The sequence below is a fragment of the Triticum urartu genome, chromosome 7A, assembly GCF_056163025.1.
Source record: "Triticum urartu cultivar PI428250 chromosome 7A, HENAU_Tu73, whole genome shotgun sequence".
Taxonomy (NCBI): Eukaryota; Viridiplantae; Streptophyta; class Magnoliopsida; order Poales; family Poaceae; genus Triticum; species Triticum urartu.
In genome coordinates this window covers 314,237,046-314,247,196 of record NC_141879.1, presented here as the reverse complement: position 1 = coordinate 314,247,196, position 10,151 = coordinate 314,237,046, and positions in this window count along the sequence as shown.

The following is a 10,151-nucleotide window of genomic DNA, read 5'->3' as shown; positions in this document are numbered from 1 at the left end:
AACTTGAGGCCTCTGCTCCACATGATAGTCATACTGTGGCCCGGGAGCAGTGGGTGGAACTAGAATTGGCCATCTGACAATTACCAATTCACCATGATTGAATGCACGTTCCATAGTGTGTGGCCTTGGTGGAGGAACGGCGCCATCAGAGGTGATTGGCGTCGTAGTGGTGTCAGCTTGCACATTGGCTTTAGGATCCACATTGTCTTCAGCCATGACGGAGTCATAGCCTTCAGTGACGTTGTTGGTGGTAGCCTCATTGTTTTCAACCTCCATCTGTTCAACGACTGGAGGGTCGGGCACGATCACATTCTCTTCAAGAATGACAGGATCACTTGCAGGGGGTGTGGCTTCTCTTTCTTGTTCTCTTTCTTCTCCTTTTTCTTCTTCGGCTGATGCAGCCGGAATGTCTTCAGCAGTCTTGGCTTCAGACTCAGAGGCAGTCGCAGAAGAAGTGGCTTCAAGAAACACTTGACGTGCTACCGAGCTTGTGTGTTGCGCTTCTTCTTTTGGGATGCTCGACATGGAGACCTATGGCCTGAGGCCCTTGCGAAGCCTGCGGAACGCTGGCGACGCCTTTGGAGAAGGGGTGGTCTGTTCCATGTAGTCTTCATCATCAAGTACTGAAGAAGTAACTTGAGTAGGGGGAGTATGTGGTGTCTCATCATGCACTGGGGTGTCTTGTTGTTGGCGCTCGGCCCATGAGTCATCTTGATCTATTGGCGTCAATGGACGACCAATGATAATAAGTTCACTGCTCGTTGGAGCAGGCGATGATACCGATTGGGGCTCGAGCTGAGGAAGGACTTCATCATCATGCACATTGTCTTCATGACCAATGTCTTCAGCTGCGTTGGGGTCAACAACTGGAACTTCTTCACTTTCTGGAGCCTCTCTGGAAGCAGGCTCATGTATCACAAGGCGACGTTCTTTGGTTGAAGCAGGAAGAGCAACTGAGATAGGTTCAACTATGAGGGGCACTGGGGCAGAAGCACGCTCTTTCTTTGAAGACTTTGAAGCCTTTGTCTTTAATCTCTTCTTGGAGGGAGCATCATCAGAGGTGTTCTTGAGCTTCCTCTTCCTGGCTTCGGCCTCGGCTTGTTGTGTCTTCTTCATTTCTGAAGCTGCTGAGGGGACCTTTGGCTTCGAGTCAGTCATGCTGGCAGGGAAGACAATGCTTGGCTGATCCTTCCGTTGAGCTTCGGGTTGGGCTTCAACAGACTTCTTATTTTGCCTGGCAGCCATCTTGGGGTCGATGCCAAGACGCCCAAGAGCCTTTCGCTTCTTAGCTTTGTTATGCACTTGAACACATTTATGTGCATAGTACTTCATGTGCTCGTGAGAGCCTTTGGTTTCTTCACGCTTCTTCTGGAATTCATCCTTGAGATCATGCAACATCCTCTTGAAGATTTGCACATTAGCCATACTGAGCTTGGCCATGTGCTTCTAGAAATGCACCTTCTCATGATCAATCTTGTTCTTGAGCTCGACGATTTTCTAAGCTAAGGCCAATTCATTTGCAATAGCTCCATGAAAAGTGATGCTGATGTCCACGGGCAGCTGCAAGTCATCAATACTGATGCTCTAGTCGTCAAACCATTCATCTATGAAGTTGTTCAAAATGTCAGCATCAAAGAGGGGCAGATCATTGAAGATCTCCGCCTCTTGCTTGCTCTTGATCAGCATCTCTAGAGCTTCATCACCAAGATCTTCATCGCTGGACAGACCAATGGTTTCTTCCTCGTTGCGTAGAACGGCAGCAGGAGTCAGGTCATGCCCAGAAATCTTCTTGGGCTTCTTGGTATTCTTGGTCCTCTTGGAGACACGAGACAAGTCTTCAAACTGCACATTGGGTTCAGGAGGTGCAGTCTTCAATGGCTTTAGAGTTGAAGCGGTTTGGGGAAGCAGAGGGCTTGGAAGCTTTTGACTTCTTGTGCTTTGGTGGTGCTGGAGCATCTTCAGAGTCCGCGTCATCAGCAGATAGATCCACCGTGGCCCTCTGAGCAGCAATGTGAGAGAGGAGCCCATCGAAGCTAGTGAATGGGCCGATGACATTTGCATTGGCTTCACGTGACCCATCTTGTCTTGGGGAAGAAGGACCGGGGTTGAAGTTGAGTCCAAGCTCCTTTATGTTCTTGGTAGCTGACTCCTTAGCGAACTGGTAGTTGCGCTTGAAGAGATTGTCTTCACGACACCATAACAAGGATGATGGGTTAGCATTTTCAGGCTGCGGTACTCTGACCATGCAAGGATAAAAACCTTGAGCAATAGCTTTAGGCTTCGACTTGGGTTGCAGATTCTTGTAGAGAATATCGCCCCACGGGCGCTTGACAGCATTCTTCCCAGCATATTCGGAAGTGAAAAATTGTACTTGAACCACTGTTCTGCCCAATATCTTCGGATCCATTGAATCCGGGTCTTGCACTGATTGTAGTTCTCCTCAGGATCTGTCTTGTATAGTTCATATAGATCCAGAGGCAGATCTAGAGCAGTATTTCCACGACACTATCTGCCACCCTTCCTAGCAGATTTCTCAGTGGCCATGATATTCAGACAAATAGGCTTCAGAATAGTGAAAGGCTTCTGTCTACTTGTCAGACAAGAACTGGCTTTAGGGGAGTGAATATGATGTTGTAAGAACTCTGCAAATGAATGCAGACTATGAGAACCAAGGGATTCTCCCACGGACATGTACCTGTGACAGCATTAGAGATGCAAGGGAAGGGAACAGGTCATATGCATCCTTAGAAGATTTTGAAGATAAATCAGTTTGAAGGCATTGACCTCATAGAGCGAAGACATTCACTTATTTGAAGAGAGTCGGTTCCAGATTTGTATGAATCCATGAATAAGTACAAGTGAGGAATCTAACTAGTTATGAAGCATAAGTGAATATACTTTGCAAGATATGAGATTCAGAAAGAGACAAATCCAGATTTGGAAGTATAGAAACCACTTTTTTTGAAGTGGATGGATTTGTCAGATCAAAAAGACTATAAAAAGTGAGACTTATTTCCCAAAATGAACTGCTAGACAAGGCGGAAGGGAGGCCGAGCAGTCCAATCTCCCGCTCCCTTACTTGGTAGCGGAAGACACCTACGGCGGCAGCGGAGAAGACGAGGTTCGCGACCGACGTGAGGACGGCGTCGAAGAGGTCACGACAGCTAAGCGCTTTGTCTCCGGCGTCGACGTGAGCTAGCGGTGGCTCTAGGGTTTGTGCAAGGTGGCGAGATGGTCCGGCGGTTAGAATAATATTATGATCACAACCTGACCTGCCCCGCTAGTAGTACGTTGAACTTCCCTGTGAACTAGGTTGAACTTCCACCAACATTGCCCAAATGGGGCTTGCGATATACCGTTGGAAAGCTATGGACACCAATATCATGACCCAACTTAAATTTTTGGCAAAACATAAGCGGTTTAAGCGCAGTTTTGAAAACCGTTTTTTCTTCGCACAAAAAACGTGAATCGTATTTTCGATCGCATTTCTAAACCGTTTATCGGAATGAGGCATATAATATGGCGTTCGAAAGCTGCTGCAAAACCGCTCCTTCCACATGTTGAAAGTTTTCTCTAATTCCCTATGGTTAAAGAGTAATTTGAAAAAACGTAAAATTTCGTAAACCGAACAACTGAGTTTGTTTTTTCGATGTCATTTCTAAACGGCTAATCCAATGGAGGCATATGATACGACGTTGGAAAGCTTATGAAAATGCGCTACTTTTTCATCTTGAAAGTTTTTTTTTCTAATTTTCAATGGTTTAAGAGTAATTTAGAAAATGGTCCAAGTCCTACCAAGTTCGTATTTTCGAGCTAATTTTTTAACCATGCGTCCGTATGCAGCAAATGATATGGCGTTGGAAAGCTTGAACAAATGCGATACTTTTGTTATGTATTGTTTCGTCCAATTCTTTACGATTTTAAGTCAGTTTCGAAAATGGCGAAAAACGTATTTTCGCCGTGATTTCTACAAACTTTATCGGAATGGGGCAAATAATATACCGCTGAAAAGCTACGGAAAATGCTAAACTTTTTCATGTTGACGGTTTTCTCTGATTCCAAGCCATTTTCAAGTAATTTCGTAAACGGCAGGATCATGCGTTCTGCCTCTATCGCGAAACAAATTCTTCGAAAATGCACCGCGTGAAGAACCTGAACTTCTCAGCATGTCTACCTGAACTTCACTCTGTTTTTCACGTGATTTTTTTACTTGCAGGTCTCCATCCACTGCTCGTAACTCTCCATCCATTCACCGGAATTGAGCTGGTGATATACCGATGGAAAGCTACTGTAAGCACACAACTTTCCCGTGTTGATCGTTTTTTCATACTCGCGATGGTTTTAAAAGTTTTTCATCTAAAATTCATCCACTGTAGTAGTTGAACTTCCTGCTGTTTTCAGTTGAACTTCTGTGACGTATTTTCTTTTGTCATTTTCTCATCCATCGTCAGTGTTACACACATGATATTTCTTTTGTACAAATTTCTCTTACAATAAATTTTTTTAACTTTCTCCGACGAAGTACTTGAACTTGTAACAACAAAACTTTTAGTCTTTGTTTTTTTTATTTTTTTAGTACAAAATCCACACCATGTAGTACATGAACTTCTGGCAGTTATCAACTTGAACCTCTCTCGGTTACGTGAATTTTTTTGATTTTTTAATGAATTTTTAATCTGATCTTTCTTAATCTTTTTTTATAAATTTTGAAGCGCTCTATTTTTAATAGTTCAACTTCTTGTTATTTTATTTTTGAACTTCTTGTTTCCATTCTTTAATAACGAAGAAAATCTGTGTTTTCTATAATCATCGAACTTCTCCATCTTTTTAATATGGACTTCCTGGTTTTATTTTCTTAATCCTTTTTATGAAATTTTGAAGCGTTATGTTTTTAAAAGCTGAACTTCTTATTTTTTATTTTTGAACTTCTTGTTTCCATTCTTTAATAACGAGGAAAATCTAAGTTTTCTATAATCATCGAACTTCTCCTTTTTTTAATATGGACTTCCTGATTTTATTTTCTCCATCTTTTATATTTCTTAATTAAACACCAAACTTCTCCCCATTTTTAAATTGAACTTAGTTTTATTCTTCAGTAATGAGAAAAAAATGTGTTTTTAATGTACATTGAATTACTCTATTTTTCAAAACTAAACTTCCTAATTTTTTTAAAAATGGGGAAAATCATTTTTATAACTTTTTTTGTTGTTCCCTTATTTTAATTTGAACTTATTAGTCATTCTTTAGAACGAGAATCTGAGGTTTTATAAACTTTGAACTTCTCTATTATTTTAATTTGAACTTCTTAGTTTTATTCTTTAGTAACAAGGAAAATCGAGTTTTTTGAACTTCTTTGTTTTAAAATTTTGAACTTCTTGGTTTTTTTTAATAATGTGAAAGATCCGATTTTTTATAGACATTGAACTTCACCATTTTTAAAATTTGAACTTCTCAGTTTTATTGGTTAGTAACAGGGAAAATTCTTTTTTTATATAAACAATGATACCACGCCGTTATTTTAATTTGAACTTCTAATTTTTATAGAATGGGGGAAATCAGTTTTGTATAATCTTTTAAAATGCTCCTCTGTTTAATTTGAACTTCTCTGATTTTTTTACAAACGGGAAAAATCCTTTATAAAGATTTTTGAACTACTTTTTTTTGACCTTCTTGCTCAAATTTTTTGAACTTCCAAATTTGTCTTTTAGATATTAGAAACTTCATTTATTTTAACATTGACCTGTTTTCGGTTTTAAATTTAAACTTCTTATAGAATTTTGTGGTAACATTTTATGCATTTTTTGCTTTTCCGTGAAATGGTCTAGGCGGTCCCTTTTTTCATTTGATGATTTTTATTCTGTACGTGGTACACGTGAACTTGTAATTTCTGAAACATGACCTTTCACGTGCGATTAATTTTTTTTGAACTTTGTTTTCTTATTGAACTTTTTTTGAATTATTCCTTTTGTTTTAATTTAACCTCCTTTGTTTTTTTTGAAATGGAGAAAATATATTTTCTTACAAACATCAAATGCATGTATTATCCCTTTTGACCTTTTTCTTCTTCTTCTTCTTCTTCTTCTACCTTTTGCCTTCTTCTCTGTACGCCCAAACTGACAGCAAGTTCAAAGAAAAAACTCACTAAGCAGAGCCAGCCGTTGGGTGCCATAGCCTTACATAGGGAGAGCCACAACAAGTAGACTGTTTGGACAGGTGTCAGGGAAGCCGCCGATGCCATGCGCAGCTGCAGGAGAGACTCGGTGGAAGGTCGAAGAGAGGAGCCAGGGAAGGTCGCCCGTGGAGAGAACAAGGAAGATTTGTTTCTAATTTGCCCATCCGCTGAACCCGCCCATCACTGAACCTGCAAGTCGACGGAGAATTCCTCCACATTGGACACAAAATGCACAAAACACATCGCTACTGTTTTTGTGAAGTTCAAGTGCAGAAGGATGATTCTCCTGCCCATTACATCCAACATCTAGCATGCGCAAAATAGGAACACACAAATTTTACATGTCTAGTAGATCAATCAGGGATCAATTAAACTCATCTGAGCTGAAGTATCACCAAACGAAAAATATAGTCAAAACAATCTGAACGTGAACCTCCTGTGAGTGTTGGCAGTCGAAGGAAACAAAACAAAGAAAAAGGCGTGGCGGCCCGAGACCTCACGGAAATCTTCTAGCCAGTGCAGGACCGCCCTGCCGATGGAGGAGAAGGTGGACTGCCGCGACGCTCCGCGAGCAGTTGAGCATCCATGCAGTTGGGCGACAGGGCCGAGCGGCCGACCGCGGGAGGCACACCGGGTCGGGGATGGCTTGCAGCGGGAGGCGCGTCGGGTCGGGAGCAAGCGGGGGCTTGGGAAGTTCAGGTGGAGGCAGGCGTGCTGGGAGGAAGCACGCTGCCGGCTGTACCTTTCGGTGGTGGCAGGAGGCCATGGTGGCGAGAAAAAACAACAGGGAGGGGTCCGATGGCACGACGGCGGGGGCGCATGTCGCTGCGTGGCGGAGACAGGAGGCGGCGGTGGTGGTCCGGCGGTCGCCATCGAATAGGCGCGCGAAGTTGCCATGCTCGACCAACCATGGCTCCCTCCCAGTGGAGGGCGTGCAGCTCGCTAGGGCCCAGCCGGTTGGGGCCGAGGCGGGGTGGAGGCGCCGGTTGGGGCCGAGGTGGGGGGTGGAGACGCCGGTTGGGGGCGAGGCAAGGGTGCCGGCAGCGCCGCCGGTTAGGGCGAGGCGGGTGCGGCGGATCGGTCGGGGGTGTGGGGTGTGTGGAGGCCGAGAGCCTCGTGGCTAGTTATAGGATTGACCCTCTTTTTCTTTTTCAACGAGAGTTCGGGAGGACCCGTCAGCTCCTATATAAGCGAGCCGTGATCCTCCTATATAAGCGAGCCGTGATCCAAATAGTTATTCTAATCCCAGGATTAGAATAGTGCTGTCATATATATAAACACTATTCTGATCACGGGATCAGAATAATATTCTGATCACAACCTGACCTGCCCCGCTAGTAGTACGTTGAACTTCCCTGTGAACTAGGTTGAACTTCCGCCAACATGGGGCTTGTGATATATCGTTGGAAAGCTATGGACATTAGTATCATGACCCAACTTAAATTTTTGACAAAATATAAGCGGTTTAAGAGCAGTTTTGAAAACCGTTTTTTCTTCGCACAAAAAACGTGAATCATATTTTCGATCGCATTTCTAAACCGTTTATCGGAATGAGGCATATAATATGGCGTTGGAAAGCTGCTGCAAAACCGCTCCTTCCACATGTTGAAAGTTTTCTCTAATTCCCTATGGTTAAAGAGTAATTTGAAAAAACGTAAAATTTCGTGTTTTTCGATGTCATTTCTAAACGGCTAATCTAATTGAGGCATATGATACGGCGTTGGAAAGCTTATGAAAATGCGCTACTTTTTCATCTTGAAAGAGTTTTTCTAATTTTGAATGGTTTAAGAGTAATTTAGAAAATGGTCCAAGTCCTACCGAGTTCGTATTTTTGAGCTAATTTTTTAACTGTGCGTCCGAATGCAACAAATGATATGGCGTTGGAAAGCTTGAACAAATGCGAAACTTTTTGGTTTGTATTGTTTCTCCCAATTCTTTACGATTTTAACTCAGTTTCGAAAATGGCGAAAAACGTATTTTCGCCGTAATTTCTACAAACTTTATCGGAATGGGGCAAATAATATACCGCTGAAAAGCTACAGAAAATGTGAAACTTCTTCATGTTGATGGTTTTCTCTGATTCATAGCCGTTTTCAAGTAATTTCAAAAACGGTGGGATCATGCATTCTGCCTTTATCGCGAAACAGATTCTTCGAAAATGCACCGCGTGAAGAACCTGAACTTCTTGGCGCGTGTACCTGAATTTCACTCTGTTTTTCACGTGATTTTTTTGCTCATAGGTCTCCATCCACTGCTCGTAACTCTCCATCAACTCACCGGAATTGAGCAAATGATATACCAGTGAAGAGCTGTTGTAATCACATAACTTTCCCGTGTTAATCATTTTTTCATACTCGTGATGATTTTAAAAGTTTTTCATTTGAAATTCATTCAGCGTAGTAGTTGAACTTCATGCTGTTTTCATGTTGAACTTCTGTGACGTATTTTCGTTTGTAATTTTCTCATCCATTTGTTAGTGTTACACGAATGATATTCTTGTTGTACAAACTTCTCTCACAATAATTTTTTTAACTTTCTCCGATGGTGTAATTGAACTTATAACGACAACAAATTTAGCCTTTGCATTTTTATTCTTTTTAATACAAAATGCACACCGTCTAGAACGTGAACTTCTGGTAGTTTATCAACCTGAACTTCTCTCAGTTACGTGAAAATATCTAAGTTTCTTATAAATATTAATCTGAATTTCTTAATCCTTTTTTTGTGAATTTTGAAGTGCTCCATTTTTAAAAGTTGAACTTCTTGCTGTTTTATTTTTGAACTTCTTGCTTCCATTGTTTCATAACGAGGGAAATTTGAGTTTTCTATAATCATCGAACTGCTCAATCTTTTTAATATGGACTTCCTGATTTTTTTTCTTAATCTTTTTTATGAATAAAAATATTTTAAGACACCAAAACAACATTTTTGTGTGTGTTTTTGCATTGGTTTGCACGTCAAAGCACATCATCTTTAGAAATTGAACTTCTCCTTTTCTTTTTGTTTTCTTTCAACATTGTTTAGCACGTCGAACCACGTCATCTTTAGAAATTGAACTTCTCCTTTCTTTTTGTTTTCTTTCAACATTGGTTTGCACGTCGAACCGCTTCATATTTAGAAATTGAACTTCTCCTTTCCTTTTTGTTTTCTTTCAACATTGGTTTACACGTTGAACCGTGTCATCTTTACAAATTGAACTTCTCCCTTTATTTAAATTTATTTTTGAACTTGCTGAGATAACACACTTTACCTTCTCGAACACAAAATTTTGACCTTCACAAAAATAATAATTAAAGGTCAAGTATATGTTTGGAGAGAAGGCCAGTACTCGTTTGTACCCCAAACATACGCCTATGATTCTTTTACTATGATATATAGGGGATTGGAGCAAACCTTGGGCCACACAAAATTCAGCATGGAGAAAAAATTTAGCGCCTAGAAGTACCCCAGTATGACCCAATTGCACAAAAAACTAAAATCTAAATTAAAAATTGCTCGTAGTATGTGTCAGGCATTTTGGACACCAATGGAAGAAATATCTACATATTCTATCTGACAAATTGTGCCACAGTTGAGAACAAAATGTCAAAGGGAGTTTGCCTGCACATTCACGCGCACATGTTAGAAAACAAAATCTGCACATCTTGCACTTAATTTCAGCACCAATATAGTATATAAAACATTGGCACATATATACATACACACTGGACACACAAGCAAATTGAAGGCCAGAAACCATAGCTGGTTGCCTTTGTTAGGAAAAGAGGTGTACTGCGAGTTCATTTAACAAAATTGTACCTCTTTAACCACGGACAACAGCAGGTTCAAACAAAAAATCCCAAGGACAACACCAGCAACTAATTTGTGTCAGAAATCTTTCCTCTCGCACTCAAGCTGAACTGCAGCAGTAGTGCACCAACAACAGCTCGACAGTGCTCGAGGAGAGGATGCTGCGAACAGTAGCTCACTGCTCGGAGGA